At 46.4% G+C, this 21,140-nt stretch overlaps 1 long non-coding RNA gene across 1 annotated transcript in view; it reads right to left on the bottom strand.

The window, feature by feature from the left end:
• Positions 1 to 791: 791 nt before the first annotated feature.
• LOC141084824 (uncharacterized) overlaps positions 792 to 21,140 on the bottom strand; it is a 209,271-nt gene continuing 188,922 nt past the window's right edge. Inside the window, exon 2 of the long non-coding RNA XR_012231132.1 lies at positions 792 to 1,277. This is a non-coding gene — a long non-coding RNA (uncharacterized lncRNA). The remainder of the gene's footprint in view (positions 1,278 to 21,140) is intronic.

Here is a 21,140-nt window from a genome sequence, read left to right as displayed (position 1 = left end):
CTGTTTCTCTTATTCATTCTCGTCTCGACTATTGTAACTCTCTTCTAATCGGTCTCCCTCTTACCAAACTCTCCCCTCTCCAATCTGTCTTGAATGCTGCAGCCAGGATCATATTCCTCACCAATCGTTACACCGATGCCTCTACCTTGTGCCAGTCATTACACTGGCTACCCATCCACTCCAGAATTCAGTATAAACTTATTACCCTCACCCACAAAGCCCTCCATGGCTCAGCACCACCCTACATCTCCTCCCTTGTGTCAGTATACCACCCTACCCGCGCCCTCTGTTCTGCTGATGACCTGAGGTTAGCATCCTCAATAGTCAGAATCTCCCACTCCCGTCTCCAAGACTTTACACGTGCCGCGCCAATTCTTTGGAATGCACTTCCCAGGTCAATACGATTAGTCCCCAATCCCCACAATTTTAAGCGTGCCCTGAAAACGCATTTATTCAGACTGGCCTATCGCCTCAACACATTAACCTAATCTATCCCTGTGTGGCACAGCCAAAAGTTTTACCATAACCAGATTTCCCGCATCATGTTCCCACATGCTTTATGCCTCCATTAGCCCTCTGTGTTTGTACTGTTACACACTTAACATTATGGCTGGTCCATACAATCAGGGCAACCGTTACCACCCACCTTTCGTGTCTACCTCTTTCCTCATAGACTGTAAGCTTGCGAGCAGGGCCCTCACTCCCCTTGGTATTTGTTATAATCTACTGTATGTGATTATTGTTATGCTGTAATGTCTATTGTCTGTACAAATCCCCTCTGAAATGTAAAGTGCTGCGGAATAAAATTTATTATTATTATTAAGCCAAAAGGTCATTTTTTTCTACATTTTGGCTTAGGTAGTAAAAAAAGGGTGCAGTATATGGTGAAAAACATTAATACATTTGACATGGGCATTTACAAGAATGAAATATTACAACCCGCACAACAAATAAAATAAAAAATATGTGGCGACCTGCTACTAGGAGGCTGGCAGGTCAGGTTGTTCATGAGCTCTGCACCAGGGGTTTGGTCAACCAGTCTCTCCGTCTTGACACAAGTCTAAGGTAATGATCTGAATCTTTGCACTGGATAAAGGAAAGCCAAACCTCGACTCTGGCAGATACCCAACAGTAAGTTGATCCTCCCGGAAAACTGGCAATATAATGCTCGAGCCACAAAGTTCATCAATCTTTCAGCAATTTAGGCGCTCTCGTCTCCTGTCTCTTGCCTTCTCATACTGCGAGACATCTGTTAACAGAGATTCCATATAGATTTTCTGCAATAAAAATGAATGTGTTAATGCTCCTTTTCAGGTTTCCAATATTCTAGTTATCCCCACAATCAGGATGTTAGAAAAATAGGTACTTTTGCATGCAAATGTATTTCATTCAGGGGTTGTCAATATAGATATACTAGTCATTTAGGACAGAACTGAAAATAACTATCTGCTTTCAGAATAAATATAAACTCATACATTTTAGTATGTGGTCCCCTAGTGTCAGGAGGTCAGGTCTGACATTTCCTAATTTACATAAATATAATGCTACTGATGATATGGAAATTAGTTACACCAGACATCTGCATAAAATCTGTACAAATTACATGCAAACGTCTCCATTCAGTAAAAATTGGTGAAATGCATAAAATAGCTTCATACAATCTGTGTCAGCTAGGCCATAGGAGAAACTTTATAATCTGAAAAATGTGATAAAGTGCTCTCAATGTTTTCTGAAATGTAGTAACTAGAACTTAAAAAGCTTCCCTTACAGAAGATGCATCAATGCATCAGCATGATATTGCAAGGATATGCCACCAACGGTCAATCTCCTAGAGTCTAATCCATCAATCCCCAGTGGAGCTGAGAGGAGGCATAATAAAACTCAATTTTTCCTAACTCCACTACCACTCTTCCAGAATTTACAGAGACAGAGTGATAGCTTGGCTTTCATTTACAGGGAGATAAGTATGCATACGTAAGGGGTCTCAGAAACTGTTTAATGCCCTAAACACGTCCCGGTTCTGAATGTCTTACTTTGTAAATAATGTCATTTACTTAATGCTGCTATATGTATATTATTGTTCAGGGAAAGCGTAGTAATTATGTTAGCCCACTAGAGGGGGCCATTTTAGCACACTTAGATTAGGATAGGTAACAGTTAACTTAGGAGGGGCCAACTGTGGGTAAGGCAGAGAATTTTCTGCATTCTAGTTAGTAGAGCCAGGGAGCCCAGACAGTTCATCAGGGCCTTAGAGTACGGGCAACGCAGTTGACCACGTAACGTTCAAGCTAGGAGTCCAGACGTCCAGGGCTTGGGAACCGAAGGTCACGGCAACAGAGGAATGCAGGGCAGCATCAAGATATGGCAGCTGACTACATGGGCAGATGCCCTTATGTCTGGGGCAAAACAGACAGGGGAACTACTGAAAGTAGTTAAACTGGACAGAAGGAACGCTGCAGTACCGGACGAGTCGGTACGACCCGGGAGCATTCTAGAAGAAGTAAGGGAAAGCACAGAAATAAACAAGGATGTGTACTGTGATGTTCCCTGTGATGTTGCTGTAACTGAGCTGGACGTACTGAGAATGGATTGATTCAAGTAAAGTTGTTTATTACAAGTTGGAACTGGGCTATGTCTCTGTTTGTGTGAAACCATCAGGAGTGAACCCACAGCAGACCAGAGAGGACCTGATGGTTCAAAAGGCGTTAAGGAAGGTACGTTGCAAAGGGGACATTGTATGCATGTGGCGGGAGGCCAGGGGTGATTGAGCAATCTTTGTCAGCCACGACTACGACCCTGGCACCCCTCACACATATTGCCTTTTTCAGAGAGGAAGAGGACTAGAACCCTTGCCCCACCTAGTATAACAATCATAAAAGTCAATATAGACCCTTTAACGAGTCTTGACACATAACTTAGGATAAAAGCCAAACCAGATACCCTATTTGCACACACGTGTTTAGGGGTATTGATCTTCCTCAGTGCAAAACAAGGTATCTGGTTTGGCTGTATGACAGGCCTCTGATTGGGGTGTGAAGAGTGATATACCAGTGTAAGGAGGCTTATAGGCCATGCAATGCTCCTCTGGGAAATTAAATATGGAAATTGCTTTTTCAGAGAGGAAGGAGTACTAAAAGTCTAGTGTTTCCCCTTAGACCCCAGTCAGATGCCCATGCTACAGCCAAATTAGAACATTTGTTTTGCAAATAGAATATCTGGTTTGGCTTTTATCCTATGTCATTCGGCAGGCTCTGAAATGGTCGATATTGACGTTAAGGCTGCGTGTTTGTAAAATTTTTGTAGAAAATTCGTGACTGAAAACCGGACTCCTTCCCAGAAAACGCGCATTTTTTTTCGTGCTTTTTAGGCGTTTTTTCCAGAGCGTCCCCAGTCTCATAGGAAATAGCTAGAAATGCGGATTTTTCCGCGAAATTAATGAACATGCTGTTTTTGTTACCGCGATTCGTCTTTTTCGCGGAAAAAAACGCATCAATATGCACAAAAAGTATGGAATTCATTAAAATGAATGGGATGCTTCTTTTAAGCGTTTTTTTTGGTTATTCCAGCAGAAAAAGGTACAACAAGAAAAGCAAAATTCAGCAGCAATAAAATTCAGACTTAACCGCTTTCAGGCCTTTTCCGGCCCAAAGGTGAAGAAACAGTCCCCAGGATTTTTTTTTCATTAAATGTAAACTGTGGATTGACAAACAGTCCTGGCACAGATTGGGGCAGTCCATCCCCAACAGGGAATGTGCTGCAACAACAAAACCCCTCTTACAACCAGTCTGAAGCAGTTTCCTGCAACTTTCAACAATTAGGCTGAAGTGGACGTTGAGTCCCTGGTTAGTTCTCTCCTCAAGGCCTTTTCCAGGCCTTTCCTCCTCTCCTCCATGAAGGTAGCCCAGGCAGTGAGGAATTGCGGTCTCCTCCATCTCCAAGGCTGATCGGGGAACTTCAGTCGGCCAGAGTACTCCCCTGTTTTGACAGTCCCACAGCCCACCTGGGTAGGGCCAAAGAAGGTGACCTAAATTTTTGGACCACCTGTCTTGCTGTGGCCAGATTACCACCACTGAACCCTGGCATTGTGGGGTTTACCTTCCTAGCCCGCAATTCTGGCAAGCTGGATGGTGGCGCCGCCTTAGGAGATTCAGCCAGTCCACGGCCCTCTGACACATTTCGGTAGCACCCTCTAGTTCTTTAAGAGACCCTTTGGGGATTACCTTCCCCCCACTAGGATTTCTGGTCTCAGGCACAGCGCCATTTCTGCAGGGACTGTCCCACCTTCCCCTTGGTGGGCCTTTCTCTCAGCTCTCTGCTTGAAGACTTCCTGGTCCTGCTCTAGGATGTCTTCCCAGGTATGCAGGTACACCAAGGTGGCTGCATACCAGCCCCGCTGACACTCGCATTTCACGAATTCCACAATCTCCCCTGGATGTAGATTGTGTAACTGTGAGGGTAAATACTTCCTCTTCACCATGTTGCTGCTGACGTAGAACTCGTTCCCTGTCCATTCCACCTCAAGGAATCCATATCCTCTCCTGATGTCGAACTGGACAACTCATACACGGGTCTGGGATGCCTCGACTAATTCTCGCAAAGTTGCATTAGACCCTTTGAGCCACCCCTGCAGGAACAGGTCAGTCCACTTCCACTACTCCAGTACACTCATGGGTGGAGTGCACTCAGCCACCCACCACAGCTTGTAGTTGGGGTAACTCTTGACCGGTGGGATACTCCTTATGGGATACTCATTATGTCCTGTTCTATCCCCCTCCAGTTAAAAAACAGGACCTTCCTGTGGCCGGACCTCACCTCAGGCTCATGAGCCAAGAGGCCCACGTTTGGTTACGGCCCCATCATCCACTGGTGGGACAGCATCGGCGGCAGCAGCAACGGCTCCTGAGCAGCTCCCGCTGTGTGTTAGCTGCCTGCTGTGACCCCGGGGGTGACAATCTCCAGCACCCCCTCCTCACTGGTGCCTTCCTGACAGCCGTAGAGCTCACTGGGGTCTAGTTTAATCTGCAGAGGACTTGCTGCTACACACCTCACTCCTCGTGTGTCGCTGAGAAAATGGCGCTCGACGCCTTCCAGTGGCGCGCTTCCTGCGCACCTGGCTCCGCCTCTTCCAGGGCTGAACTCCTGATGCAACCGCCATGTCACGCTTCACTCTCGGCAGCTCCACAATCAGCCGCGCCCCCTTCCATCTCATTCTTTCACTCAGTGGGCCGCACCTCATACTGCGCCACGCCTTCCTCAGGAACATACCTCCCATTGAAGGCTGACCTTTGACCACTGGGCCCATCCTCCTTTGGACTGTCACTTGTGGCAGCTGAACATGTTTTTGCACCCTTGGGTGCCGTCCAAGCCCACAATAGGCGATGTTTCCATCTAGGAATCCATCTTTCAGGCTGCTATCTTGGGCCGCATGTATACCAGCGCTCTTCCATCTCTGCCATGAGCCATATCATCCTGCCGACTGTGCCAACTGTATGATGCCCAAACGATGTAGTCGTGGGCGAGCTTCTATTCCCACTCGCTATGGCATCCTACAGACATCTTGTGTCCCAGTCCTGGTGTGCTGGTATCTGTGAAGTGCATCACAGTTACTTTAGAGCTGCAGGCCTCTTCTTCTTCTGAGTCCAGGAATCCCTCTTCTGGAACAGTATTCACAGTATTTACAGGCAGATGTAGAGGATAAGGCCCAATGAGTTGTCACCTTTTCCACAGGTACCGGATACAATTTCAGCCCTGGTATAAATAGAATGTCTCTCTCACTGGCTCTTCTAGCCCTAGAGAATCTTCACCACCACTAGCAGTATATTCAGATTGCAATACCTTCCACCCCTTGTAGTCTGAGTCCATCTTTCCATGTAGCTTCAAAGGCTGAGTTCTCCCCAGGATCCCATCATCCATCTTGAGGTTGCCCCAGGCCATTTATATGGAATCACACAGAAGGGTATTTTTGGCAATCCACTGCCCAAGTATTAGGTCCATGTTGTCCCTAGCAGCCTCTGACTTAGACCTGCTGCTTCACACACTGCTCTCCACACCAGGGGCGGACACTGACAGCTTGGGGCCCCTGTGCACGAAATGTGTCTGGGCACCCTTCCTTTTATGGTGACAAAGCTATACATATTCGCCTTTATTATGTATATTGCCATCCCTTATTATTAAGTGCCCTTTCTTGTTATGTACAACACCGTCCCTTACATACTGGAGTATATAGAGCCCTGTTTTTTATTACATACCGTCATGTCTTGTTAGCTGTATAATGCAATGATGGCTGATGGAGGATGGGAAAGCTTCTTTTCTAATGGAGAAGTGATGGACTGGTCGTCTGGTCACTGACTCCTCCATCAGCAGTCATTTTACATCTGAAGAGAGAGGGGACTATGTAATAAAAGAGGGTGCTGTGAATATCAAAAATAACAATACACTATGTAAGAGACAGAACTGTAACAGTAGAGGAAGCTATATAATAAGGGACGGCCCCATATATAACTAGAGAGGATGGTACGTAATAAGGGACGGTGTTCTACATAATAAAAGAATAAACTATGTAACTAAGGATGGTGTTATACAGAATTAGTGAGTACACTATGTACTAATGGACTGTGTTATACATAATAAGTATGTACACTATATACTAAGGGACTGTGTTAGATATAATAAGTACACTATATACTAAGGGACTTTGTTAGACATAATAAGTGAGTATACTATATACTAAGGGACTGTGTTAGACATAATAAGCGATATGTCTTCCTCCAACTCCCCCTGTTCCTAAGTCCATTATAAGTCCCCCTTCCTCCCATCCCAATCCCCCACACACCTCATTGTCCTCCTCCCCCCGCATCCCATTATTGTCCTCTCCTCCACCCCATCATTGCCCTTTCCACCACTTCCATCATTTCCTCCTCCCCACCACCCCCATTATTGCCCGTTCCCCAACCAACATCATTTTCCTTTCCACCACCACCATCATTGCCTTCTCCTCCACCACCTCCATCATTGCCTTCTTCCCCACCAATTTTCCACTACCACCATCATTGCCTTCTCCCCCACCACCATCATTGCCTTCTCCCCCACCTCCATCATTGCCTTCACCCCCACCCATCATTGACCTTTCCACCACCTCCATCATTTCCTCCTCCCCCACCATCCCCATCATTGCCCTCACCATCACCCCATCATTGCCTTCTCCCCATTACCCCCATCTTTACCTTCTCCTCCACCTACCCACACACAGACACACACAGACAGCACCATTCACCTCTCTGCACATTCCCCCGCAGCGCTATTCATGCACGCACACACACACACCACCACTCATCTCTACACACACACACAACACACATACATACACCAAAACACACACAGCACCTCTCACCTCTCTGGACACTCTCTCGCAGCTGAACCATCACTGTCCCAGCAGCTTACTCTCTCTGGCACTGCCGCGCTGTGTCAGAGACAGGAAGCACGAGCAGGAAGAAGGACATGTCCCTGCAGCTCCGCTCCGCTGCTATTTTCTCTTGTAGGCAGCGGAGCTGAAGGGATCACTTCCTGCCTGCCACATATGAGGGCAATCTGGCCAGGGGCCCCCCTGGAGCCTTGGGGTCAGATAAACAGGCCAGATTGCCCTCATTATTAGCCTCCCTGCAGGGGCCCCCTCCACCTCCGGGCCCCAGTGGAGCCGCACAGGCTGCACATGCGTTATGTCCGCCTATGCTCCACACACCGACTGGCCCTGTCACTTCCTGGACCTGCTACTAAGGGCTCATACCCACTTGCGAGAGACTCACACTATTCTCATGCGAGTCTCTCGCATAGAAATCTGGCACTGCTGCCAGCACTGGGACCAGAGCGTGTGGCTACAGGTATTTCTATGCAGCCGCATGTTCCGGTTCCAGCGCCGGCGGCAGTGCCAGGTTTTCATGCGAGAGACTTGCACAAGAATCGTGCAAGTCTCTCACAAGTGAGTATGAGCCCTAACTCTCAGTTCTCCAAACTGAACTGGCCATTATAGTTAACCCTGTCTCTGCTAACTGCAGCCCCACTGGGTATCATCCTTTAATAACATACATGAACATCAAAAGAATTTAACCCTTGGAATGTCAGCGAGCAATCCTTCAGCCTCCACCACTGCTGCACATATTTGGCAGAATTTATCAAGTAATTTGTGGCAGTTTTCTTGCACAAAAAATTTTGGAACACACTAAATGTTTGCAAACTTTAACAGGAGAAGGGGCACTGGCCAAATGTTGTCCAGCAGATTTACTATATCTTACCCTAGAAATAGTGAAAATTTTGGCCAGCCCATAGCTGATGTAGATTTCCAGTTGGCTGCGAAAAGATAACCCAAAATGCAAGGAATTTATCAAGGCTGTTTTTCACTCCTTTAGGATTTTGTTGAAGTCCGATGTATGAGATAGTAGTAAATATGCTAAAAATAGTGATGAGTGAACGTGATCTGATAAGGTCTAATCGAGTGTCTTCGGTGTGCTCGAAAAAATATGTTCAAGTCCCCGCGGCTGCATGTCACACGGCCTGTTTGATAAGCAATCCCTGTGTGTGTTGCGGCTGTTGAATAGACGTGCAGGAGCAGGGATTTGAACAAATTTTTCAAGCACATCAAAGAAACTCGGTTAGCATCCAAGCATGCTCAGATAACACCTTATCTGAGCACATTCGCTCATCACTAACTGAGATAATGCAGGACTCTGAGCCTTCTGCATTTTTTTCTGATTTGCTATGTGCAACTCATATAGCTCATTTGTGCATTTGCATATGTGAACCATTTCATATGTAATCTGCAAATATTATGCATTAGCGTCTGTATAAACTTTTTAGTGAATTATTATACTAAACAGTTAATTTCAGTCTTCCAAGAAGGGAGATAGTAATATTTCCATACTCCAAGTACCACCTACTGGCTGTAAAGCCTTGCAGTTGCTTCTTATGAGAGTGTGTTACAGACATGTTGACTGTTTAAAAGCTGCCAACTGAAACCAGAAAGAAATCCACAAAAACAGTTGTCTTCCCAACAGTCCTAGTTGCTCGCTTCCATGCAGCAGCTGCTGAGGGGAAGGGCTCCAGCAATTGGCGTTATAGACACACAGAGCCAAATGGCCCAAAGTATCTCTGCCCAGCATGGTGTAAGCATGTGAGACTACAAGTGATCTTGTAAGGCAGGAAGGAGAGAATACTATTTGTGGACCTAATAAAAGATTACATTCAGGCTATTAAATTATTTTTGCATTTTTGTTGTCGTTTGTTGTTCAGACACAGGACTACATACTGTACATCGTTAATGTCAAATTACAAAAACATCCTTCCTTATTATAAAATGATTTTAAGGATAAAATGATTCATGAGAAGCACAATTTTCTTCAATGTCCTGACACGTGACCAGTCTGGAGTTAACTCATTTTCTACCATCTATCTGAATGGATACTTTATTTTACTCTATGGCTATGTTCACAAGCAACGTTTTTACAGTATTTTTTTACAAGCAAAATGAGAAGCTGCCTTTTACAGTACCAGCAAAAGCAATGAGATTTCAGAAATCTCATGCACACGTTTGTTGGTTTTTTTCTGAGTGAGTTCAAGAACTGCAGTGTTTCTTAAATCTAATTCCATCAGCACTTTTTTATGCATCTGTGGCATCCTGCGTCTTTACCGCCACAAAAGGGTTAAATATGTACTGTTTTGTATGTGTTTTGTGAGCAATGGGAGTTATGCTTTCTCTGCTAGAGACCACAACACACACACACACAATTTACCTCACTCCCTTACTTGTCTGAAGCTTAGAGCTTTGCAGACATACCCTAACTGGGGCGGGGGAGTCGAGTTGTTGTTTCAGTGAAGAAGACGGTGGAGGAAAATGGAGAACGCTCCTGGAAGCCATGACATGTGCTCCCTCCAGGAGTAAAGCTAAGAAGAATCAGGGTGTCAGCCCCTAGGCCATCCATGCTTTTAGAGCAGGGTGGTAAGCTGAGAGACTGTGTGGGTTTATACAACCAACAGCAGAGTGTTTTCCCCCAGGAAGACTGCAGCAAACTAGGATCAGTGAAGGATTGTGCAAGAAGGAACTTGAGCTTCACACAGGATCCAAGCTGCAAGTTGCCAGAGGGGGAAAACACGGTGAGTAGAGGTTGTACTGGAAGTTCCAAACACCGGGAAGCCTTGGTCCCTGAAGGTATTAGAATAGCAGGAAGCTTACACCGAGTCACAGCAGAGAGAAGGACAACTCCCATTTTGCAAAGCAGACTGTAAATCTGATGGGAGTTGTAATATCTCCTCTGAACTGCACCTCAACTACAGTAAATGATAAAGTGACTTTCTTTGTCTCCTGCCTTATTACTCCGCGCCTTCTACTTCCATCACAATCTCTGGGGGTCAGCCTTGGTTGGAGAGGGTTAAACATCTACACTGCCATAACCATCTACTCCCCCAGGGATTATCTGTAGTGCCGGCTGTACTACAGTCGAACACTCCAGCTGGCGTCACGAATCACTACATAAACTTTATCCCTAATCAATACTCCACTTTTACATGACCGCCTGTGGCCTCGGACCGGGTCACTGCCACTGTGACACATCCCTTTAAGACAACTGACCAGGTACTCAGTACCCCACAGCCCTTGGGGAGCGCCATTTTGGTGTCATGAACAGGATTCAAACAGGATTCTGTGTGTGCCTAAATTCCTACAGGAGCAACGACCTGCAGCAACTGAAGCGGTGAGTCGCACCCCTGCAAGGGTTAAATAGGGGGGGGAAGGTGTCAAATCCAAGCGACGCTCAGGGTGCAGCATCTGCAGCTCCCATATTGCCTCTCACCATGCCTTATATACCGGGTGCGACATGGCTGCCACAGTACACTGGCGAATCACACACCTTAAGTGACTTCAAAGGGAAGCTGTGCAAAATGTTTGAAATTTACCCCATGTCAGAAGAGCAGAAAGTCAGTATACTTACAAGTCAGCTCAGTTGCGCTGCTCAGAGAGAAGTTAAATCTTGGCCAGCAACTGATAAAAAGACTGTAAAAGACATATTTGCTAAACTAAAGGATACTTTTGACACCCGTACTGCTTCAGAAATAAAGATGCAATTTTTCAGCTGCAGACAGAAGTCACATTAGAGACTATGCCCTTAACCTGCAGGAGGCGCTACAGGTCATTAAACAAATTGATCCAGACAGTGTAAGAGATGAGAACAAAATGCTGAAAGAGCAGTTCATTGAAGGTCTTTATTTCTGATTCCAGTAAGGCACAACTGCGCATGATGTCATTGCAGAACCCTGACACGGACTTTGTTCAGTTTAAGGACAGATCCATCCGTATCTTAAGAGAATCTACCTATGTCTGCACTGAGCCAGTTAAACATCCTGCAGTTACATACCACCAGGGGGCAGTATCCTCACCCCAGGTGCCTGCAGTACAGCATGTGCAGATTCCAGTTGATGATTCTACTGCAGATTTACGGCTGCACATATAGGAACTGACTAAAAATATGGCTGCTCTATGTAAAACTGTTCAGACTCTCCAGACTTGTTCCCCCACAGAGAGGATCCATCTAGCATCAAGCCCAGATGATCTCCCATGGCGACGGCCAAAGAGGATGCCGCAACATCAGCGATGACTGACTCGCACCGGCAGGAGAACAACAGACCGATTTGACTCTTCTGGAAGACCCATCTGCAAACGGTGCCATAAGGTTGATCATATTGAAAGGGAATGTCCTTTAAATGGGCGACCCCTGGGGCCGAGGACCAACCCCCAGGAGTAAGAAAATCTGGTCCAACTAACTGGAGAAACAGGTATATTGGAGGACGTCCACTTATACTTGTGGTAGTGGATGGTATCCCTTTCACCGCCCTCATGGACACTGGATCACAGGTAACCACAATGCCTCACACACTGTACCAGAGATATTGGACTGATGCTGATTTCACCCAACTTCCTGATGGTGACTTGTCATTAATAGCAAGTAATGGTCAACCTCTGACACAGGTGGGGTACAAAGAGGTTGTCATTAAAGTGGGGAAAGTGGATCTCAAAGCTCAAGGTCTCGTGGTGGTAGAGGTGGACAGAGCAGAGTGTCAACCTAACATTAGACACAAATGTGATTGAAAATTGTTTAAGTGAGGTCATCACCATTTTGAAAGACATAGCCGAGTCGGCCCCGTACAATGAACAGCATGTCCTCACTAAAGATATCAAGGCCCTTGTGCAGCAACAGCAGGTGGTGTTAACTGGTGGAGAGATTGGTAGTGTAAGGGTGAGTGATCCCTACTCCATTATGCTTCCCCCTAGGAGTGAGACCCTCATCTGGTGCAGAGCAGCCATAGGCATCAGAGGACGGGACTACCAAGCTCTCCTTGAACCAGTCTATTCAGATAGCAGACCTACTGTGCTGATGGCCAGGGGAATTGTTGATGTTAAAAGGGGCAGGGTCCCGGTACGTGTTATGAACTGTGGAGAGGAGGAAGCTTGCTTGCCCTGTTATGCAATCGTATTCAAACTATTCACAGTCAGCAACAACGACATTCAGGCTGTAGAAGCCTTGACTCCGTCAGAAGCGATGGATGGCAATGGTTCTTTTGTTCAGACGGAGGAATGGTTCCAAAAGATACAAGTTGGTACTGACTCCACTCCTGTACATCAGAAAAATGGAGTGCAGCGAGTGGTACAAGAATACGAGAGGGTTTTCAGTAAGCATCCCTTGGATTTTGGGCAGGTAAAAGGGTTTCAACATAACATCCCCACAGGAGATCACCCACCTTTCAAAGAGAGGTATTGTCCCGTACCTCCAGTTCATTATCAGTGTGCAAAAGGTATGCTAAGAGAAATGAAACAAGCAGGGGTAATCAGGGATAGCTACAGCACTTGGGCAGCTCCCCTGGTGTTAGTAAAAAAGAAAGATGGTACAATGCGCATGTGTGTAGATTACAGACAACTTAACAAAATTACTCACAAAGATGCATACCCCATACCGCGTGTAGAGGAGTATCTATCAGCATTAAAATCAGCTAGGTACTTCTCCACTTAGGACTTAACCAGCGGGTACTGGCAGGTTCCTGTTGCTGAAGCAGACAAAGAAAAAACTGCATTCACTACTCCTATGGGGCTATGTGAATTTAACTACATGCCGTTCGGATTGAGCAGTGCTCCTGGGACCTTTCAGAGAATTATGGAATGTTGCCTTGGACATATGAACTTTGAGACAATGCTATTGTACTTGGACGATATGATTGTATATTCCAGGACCTATGAGAAACATCTGCAACACCTGGCAGAGGTCTTGGAGGCGTTGTCCAACTTTACTTAAATGTAAAACCATCTAAGTGTCATCTCCTAAAGCCCAAAGTGCAGTAGTTAGGTCATGTCGTGAGTGCAGAAAGAGTAGCACCTGACCAAGATAAAGTGACTGTCATAAGAGACTGGCAAGTACCCACCAACATCCAAGAGGTCAGACAATTCCTAGGCCTAGTAGGATACTAAAGATGCTTTATCAAAGACTTTACTAAGTTGGCAGCCCCCCTTCAAGGTCTCCTAGTTGGCCAACCCGAAAAGGCCAGAGGCAAGAGTCCGCTGATAGACTGGAATGCTAGGTTGGATGAGTCATTCAACATCCTTAAGCAAGCACTTACTGGAGAAGAGATCTTAGCGTATCCAGACTATGATAAGCCGTTTATCCTGCACACTGATGCCAGCAATGTTGGGTTAGGAGCTGTCCTATCTCAAGTACAGCAGGGTAAGGAGAAAGTCGTTGCTTATGCCAGTCGGAAGCTTCGTCCTACTGAGAGGAGCCCTACCAACTATAGCTCCTTCAAGCTAGAATTCTTGGCTATCGTTTGGGCAGTGACCGAGAGGTTCAAGCACTGTTTGGGCTGATCTAAATTCACCATCTATATGGACAACAATCCCTTACCCAACTGGAGACCACCAGGCTCGGCGCCTTGGAACAAAGATGGATGGCTCGATTGTCCAATTATGAGTTTGCCATTAAATACCGAGCTGGCACTAAAAACGCCAATGCTGATGCTTTGTCCCGTATGCCAAATGCTCTGGTACCAGCAGAAGATCTACAAGACTTGGAAGAAATAGAGACGCCGGCATTCCACCACCACGGTGCCTCCCAAAACTCTAACCACGTGATAGGGAGAAGTCTTGCCATTCACGAAGTTTCCCTTAATCCACTACCTCACCATGGTTGGGCAGAGACTCAGAGCAGTGACCCGGCTATATGTATGGTCAAAGAACTTCTCGGAGAAGCAGATTCATCTCCAGCTCCTGATGCGCCTGCGGATGTCCAACAGTTGTGGAAAGAGAGAAAGAAGCTGTTCCTTTTTGAAGGCAAGTTGATCCAAAGAGCTATTAACCCACTCACGCATGAACTGGTATGGCAGATCGTGGTCCCCAAAAAGGACGTGCCCATGGTCTTGGAGGCTTACCACAATTAAGCGAGACACTTTGGTTGGAAATAGCTGGAAGTAGTCACCCGCGACCGCTTCTTCTGGACAGGTATGAGACGGTCTATTGAACAGTGGTGTAGGGAATGCGGACCATGTAATCTCAGAAGAATGAATTCTGCCAATCAAAGGCCCCCCTTGCAGCCCATCATCACTAAACAACCTTTGGAACTGGTGGCCTTAGACCACGAGCAACTAACCCCAAGCCGATCAGGGTATACCTATGCCTTAACAATAGTGGATCATTAGTCCCATTTCCTAGTGGTCGTTCCAGTGAAAGACCAAACAGCAAGAACAGCTGCAAAGGCATTCCAGGAATATTTCTGCAGACCCCATGGCTACCCAGATCAAGTGCTGACAGACAGAGGTCCAGCCTTCGAAGCAGAGGTCTTCCAAAAATGTTGCTCCCTCTATGGATGTAAAAAGATCAGAACAACTCCATACCATCCACAAGACAATGGTCTTTGTGAAAAACTAAATCATCTGGTGATCAATTTATTGCAGATCCTACCACTAGAAGAAAGGAACCAATGGCCTGAGAAATGACCTGATTTGATCGAAATGTACAATTGTTGCGCCCCTGAGGCTCAGTCGCCACAGAGGTACTGCACCTCCTCCTGAGGTGTGGTATCCCACCATCCAGGTAAGGTGGAGACTCCTGACCACACTCCAACACCTGCACCCCACACCACAAAGTAGTGTAGCAAAGCACCTTCGTCGGCTCCCTGCTTGGAGTATAGCAAAGCACCCATTGGTGGCTCTCTGCTTGGAACACAAAACGTGCTGGGAGGTGGGTGGAGTTAGATTACATTACAAAGAGCGGGAAGAGTTTGGTATTAGAAGTCAGTCAGTTGGTTAGAGAGCTGGAGAGAAGATCCCCGGAGAGAGGGTTAGATGGATGGAAGTGCTGCAACAGATCCCAGTGACCTGGGTCTGCTGGCACAGGAAAGGGAGAGAGAGCAACATAGACTGAAAGCCTGACTCTCCATAGAGAGGAAGATCAGTACGGAACGTGAGGAGTAAAAGAGAACAGAGGACCTGGGTTAGAAGAGAACCCTTCCTAGAAGTTCTAAGCGCAAGGCCAGGGCCCGGTCCCCGAGGTTGTATGGATACTAATGGTCCTGCAGCAGACAAAGGATGAATAGAAGTAGTGACCACTTTATTCCCACACAAGACTTGGGGGCACAACAGCAACTGGATAGTGAGCCGGGACTTAGTAGCAAGGAGTCCCCGAAGCAGGCTACAGCTGTCTGCCATACAAGTAGAGTTCATAAGAACACCGGACAGGAGGCACTCCAGTGTAACTCAGTACTAGGAGTACTTCACCTAAAGGCGCTATAAGAGGAGACGTTCAGAAAGGCACATGTTGGCGGAGTGTTGGAAAGGAGTATTCCATCTGGCCTGGAGGTTGACTGAGTCCCTGACCCGGAGGACACGGCACGGAGGCAGGCACCTGTTTGTACAACAGACTGTGAGTAAAGCTTTGGAACTACACGCCCTGGTGTCCTCCACTTATTCCTGCGCCAACCTGCCCAGCACTGCTACATCCCTTGCGCCTGACACTACACCATCTACATGTCGCTTAATTTACTCTGCCCTGGGACTACAGCCCTGCCTGTGGAGGGCTATAACATCATTGCTGCACCACACCATCTGTCCCAGAGGATCTGTCTGCTGCATCGGCTTATATCTTCATTGCCGAACACCACAGGTGGGATCACGAATCACTTATAAACTTTCATCACCATAAGCACACTGAAACAATCCCTTTTACAATGGGCGCCCAGGGCCACGGGCTGGGTTACAGCTGCCGTGACATTCTCCTATTGAAGCTCATCGGGCCCGGTACCAAGTACCCCACAGCCCTGGGTGTGAGGGTGACCCATTTCTGGCGTCACGAACAGGATGACGAGACCCGATGCCATCGGGTTCTGTGTGCCTGAGACTCGAATCTTTTGAAAATGTGCAGAAGACCCAATTCAATAGACTGTGAAATGAATGCTAAAAATGGCCGCCGGTGCGGTGAAGAACGGCGTGATAATATGGGTGGTCCTAAGAAAAGAGCGCGGACTGTTATGAATGAGTCACCAAGGAGGAAAAAACAAAAAGCAAGCTAAGCCCAGAAAACCGGAGAGGATGGCAACTAGCGGATTGCAGACCCCTGATCCTATCCACAACAACTAGCAGTAGCCGTGGAGCGTGCCTACAGTGGTCCTAGACGCATCGTCACAGCCGGAGAACTAAATAAGCCTAAAGAAAGAAAGGGAAAATCTAAACTGCCCCAGAGCAGACCCCAAAGCAATAGACAGCCCCCAACATGTATTGTCGGTGAAACAAGATGAAAACACAGACAGGTAGAAAGAAAGACTGAGTAAACGATGGGGCCCTCGCTAACTAGAAACTACAGGAAAGAAAAGCTGCTGTCTGCAATCACGCAAAAAACCCTGCCAAAAAGAATGTCCAACACGTATGATAGAAAAAGGCCCTGAAGTCGCTAGACTTCAAATCACTATATCAGCACTCAGGTATATTCTGAAGACAGAACAAAAGAGATCAACTGATCAGAAACAAAATGGGAATTCAGCCCAGTCCCAGCCAGGGCTGGCTGAACACAAAAACTAAGTAAACCAGACAAAAACTCATATGAACAATAGCAGAGAAAACATAGCTTTAGGAAGGCAGGAACTAAACTGGAAACCAGGAGCAACAGTCAGGAAAAATCACCAGCAAGAAACTAGGGAGTCGGCTGCCTTAAATCCAATCAGAAACTCCTGATGTCCAATCGCAGTCCTCTTCCTCAGGTGGCCGGTCTCTGCCATTTAGATCAGCTTCATTACCTCCCTTCACCAACAGAGGGAGTCCAGATAGAGAACTCACTACTCCTCTGTCAGCACAGCCAGCTCCATAACCCTCACCAGAAGCCAGAGGCAAACCCGAAAATCAGCTCACAACAGTACCCCCCCTTGAGGAGGGGTCACCGAACCCTCATCCACGCCACCGGGCCGATCAGGATGGGCCCGATAAAAAGCACGAACCAATCTATCGGTATGAATATCAGAGGCAGAGACCCAAGAATTGTAATCCTGGCCATAACCCTTCCACTTGACCAAATACTGGAGTCTCCGTCTAGCCAGATGAGAATCCAGTATTTTCTCTACCTCATATTCCACATTACCTTCAACCAATACAGGGTCAGGAGGTGCAGCCGTAGGAACTACTGGCTCAACATATCTCTTCAACAGCGACTTATGAAACACGTTATGGATCTTAAACGTAACAGGAAGAGCCAATCGAAAAGAAACCGGATTAAGAATCTCCAAAATCTTGTAAGGTCCAATAAATATTGGCTTGAACTTTGGAGAAGCCACCTTCATAGAGATATTCTTTGATGACAACCAAACCATATCACCCACTTTAAACCGGGGACCAATGGTCCTATGCCGGTTAGAAAACCGCTGGGCCTTTTCCTGGGAGAGAGACAACTTATCCACTACTTGGTCCCAAATCTGCTGCATTCTCTCTACTACAGTGTCAACACCTGGGCAGGCTGAAGATTCCACTTGCCCTGAAGAAAATCGAGGATGAAACCCAAAGTTACAGAAAAAGGGCGACATCAAGGTGGCAGAACTAGCTCTATTATTTAAAGCGAATTCAGCCAAGGGCAAAAATGAAACCCAATCATCCTGATCAGCAGATATAAAACATCTCAAATAGTACTCCAAAGTCTGGTTTGTTCTCCGTCTGCCCATTGGTCTGAGGGTGAAACGCAGAGGAGAAGGACAACTGAATTCCCAGCTTGGAACAAAAGGCTTTCCAGAATCTGGGAACAAACTGAACTCCTCTGTCCGATACAATGTTCTCAGGAATCCCATGCAACCGAACCACCTGTTGTAAAAACAAGGGTACCAACTCTTAGGAAGATGGCAACTTTGGGAGTGGTACAAGATGGACCATCTTAGAGAATCTATCACAAATCACCCAGATAACAGTCATTCTCTGAGAGACAGGAAGATCAGAAATAAAATCCATTGAAATATGGGTCCATGGCCTCTTAGGCACCAGCAAGGGCATCAACAAACAACTAGAGCGAGAACAGGGTTTAGACCGGGAACAAGTCCCACAGGACTGCACAAAATTCCTGACATCACGAGATAAGGCAGGCCACCAAAAAGACCAACTCACCAAATCTCTGGTACCAAAAATACCTGGATGACAAGCCAATGCGGAGCAATGAACTTCAGACATCACTCTCTTCCTCCACTGGTCAGGAACATACAATTTTCCCATAGGACAATGCTCAGGTTTGTCCTCCTGGAATTCTTCCAGAGCACGTCTCAAATCGGGCGAGATGGCAGAAAGAACTACCCCCTCACCTAGGATGGTAGTAGGCTTGGTCACAATAGGAGAATCAGCAAAGAAACTCCTAGAAAGGGTGTCTGCCTTAACATTCTTAGTGCCTGGAAGAAAGGAGACCACAAAATCAAAACGCGTAAAAAACAAGGCCCACCTAGCCTGTCTAGGATTCAAGCGTTTGGCCAGCTCAAGGTAAATCAAATTCTTGTGGTCAGTGAGGACCACAACTTGATGTCTAGCTCCCTCCAACCAATGTCTCCACTCCTCAAATGCCCATTTCATGGCTAACAATTCCCGATTCCCCACGTCATAGTTGCGTTCAGATGGGGAGAACTTTCGGGAAAAGACGGCACAGGGATTCATTTTAGACATCACCGGATCTTTTTGGGACAAAACAGCTCCTGCACCAATCTCTGAAGCGTCTACCTCCACCTGAAAAGGAAGTGAGACATCAGGTTGCCGCAAAACCGGAGCAGAAGTGAACCTCCGCTTCAGCTCCTGAAAGGCCGAAACAGCCTCTGAAGACCAATTCAGCACATCAGCACCCTTCTTAGTTAAATCAGTTAGTGGTTTAGCAATACCAGAAAAATTAGCTATAAATTTACGATAAAAATTACCAAAACCCAAAAACTTCTGGAGAGCCTTCAAAGAAGTGGGTTGAACCCAATCATAAATGGCCGGTACCTTGGCCGGGTCCATTTCAATAGTTGACGGAGACAAAATAAATCCCAAAAATGAAATCCTCTGTACACCAAAAAGGCACTTCGATCCCTTAACATACAAGGAATTCTCCCTCAAAATCCAGAACACAGTCCGAACATGTTCCACATGAGAATACCAATCCCTGGAAAAGATCAAAATATCATCCAGATAGATGATCAAAAACTTATCCACAAAGTCCCAGAAAATATCATTCATGAAGGATTGGAAGACAGAAGGGGCATTAGTGAGCCCAAAAGGCATCACCAGGTACTCAAAATGTCCTTCCTGAGTTTTAAATGCCGTCTTCCATTCATCCCCATGCTTGATGCGAATAAGATTATACGCCCCCCTGAGGTCAAGCTTAGTAGACCAGCAAGCACCTTTAACTCTGGAGAATAAATCAGAAATCAGGGGTAACAGATACTGAAATTTAACCGTAATTTTGTTGAGGGAACGATAGTCAATACAAGGCCTTAATGAACCATCCTTCTTGGCCACGAAAAAAAACCCAGCACCTAAGGGCGAACAGGATGGTCTAATATGACCCTTCTCCAACGACTCCCTAATATAAGATCGCATGGCCTCATGTTCGGGCACAGATAAATTGAAAAGTCGACCCTTGGGAAATTTACACCCAGGTCTCAACTCAATTGCACAGTCATAACTGCTATGAGGAGGCAAAGACGCAGACTTGCTCTCACTAAATACATCATAAAAATCAGCCAAATAGTCAGGAATGTCATGCGACTGGGGAGAGGTGGAGAAAACAGGAGTGTCACCAAGAGCACACCGACAACCCCAACTCACCACAGACACAGACTTCCAATCCAAAACCGGATTATGGATTTGCAACCAGGGAAAACCCAGAACAATGGTATCATGTAAATTATGCAACACCAAAAATCTGCAATTTTCTTGGTGGTCTGGGGAGACCCGCATTATCACCTGGGCCCAAAACTGAGGTTTATTCTTCGCCAAAGGAGTAGCATCAATACCCCTCAAAGGAATAGGCGTCCACAGAGGTGTCATAGGAAAACCGCAACGTTTAGCAAAATCCAAGTCCATTAGATTCAAGGCCGCTCCTGAATCCACAAAAGCCTTAGCGGAAAATGTGGATAAGGAGCAGATCAGAGTAATTGCCAAAAGAAACTTAGGTTGTACACCATCCACAGCAAATGTGTGTGCAAAACGTTTCTCTCGTTTAGGGCAGACAGAAATAACATGAGAGGCATCTCCACAGAAAAAACACAGCTTATTACGCCTTCTAAACTCCTGACGTTGCGCCCTAGACAAAACTCCATCACATTGCATAGGTTCAGACATTTGTTCAAAATGTGGCAGCGCCTCCCGTGTAGTCTTGCGTTCACGTAAACGCCGATCAACTTGAATGGCTAATGACATAGAATCGTCAAGACCAGAGGGAACAGGAAATCCCACCATAGTATCTTTTAAAGTCTCAGACAAACCTTTCCGAAAGAGAGCTGCCAATGCACTATCATTCCATGTAGTACGGACCACCCACTTTTGGAATTTCTGACAGTATAACTCTGCAGGATCCTGACCCTGGTTCAATGCCAATAGGGCTCTCTCAGCTTGATCAATAGCATTAGGTT

Source organism: Dendrobates tinctorius, unplaced genomic scaffold, assembly GCF_039654945.1.
Source record: "Dendrobates tinctorius isolate UK_male_01 unplaced genomic scaffold, ASM3965494v1 ptg000006l, whole genome shotgun sequence".
In the NCBI taxonomy this organism is placed as follows: domain Eukaryota; kingdom Metazoa; phylum Chordata; class Amphibia; order Anura; family Dendrobatidae; genus Dendrobates; species Dendrobates tinctorius.
This window is presented reverse-complemented; position numbering and strand designations above follow the sequence as displayed.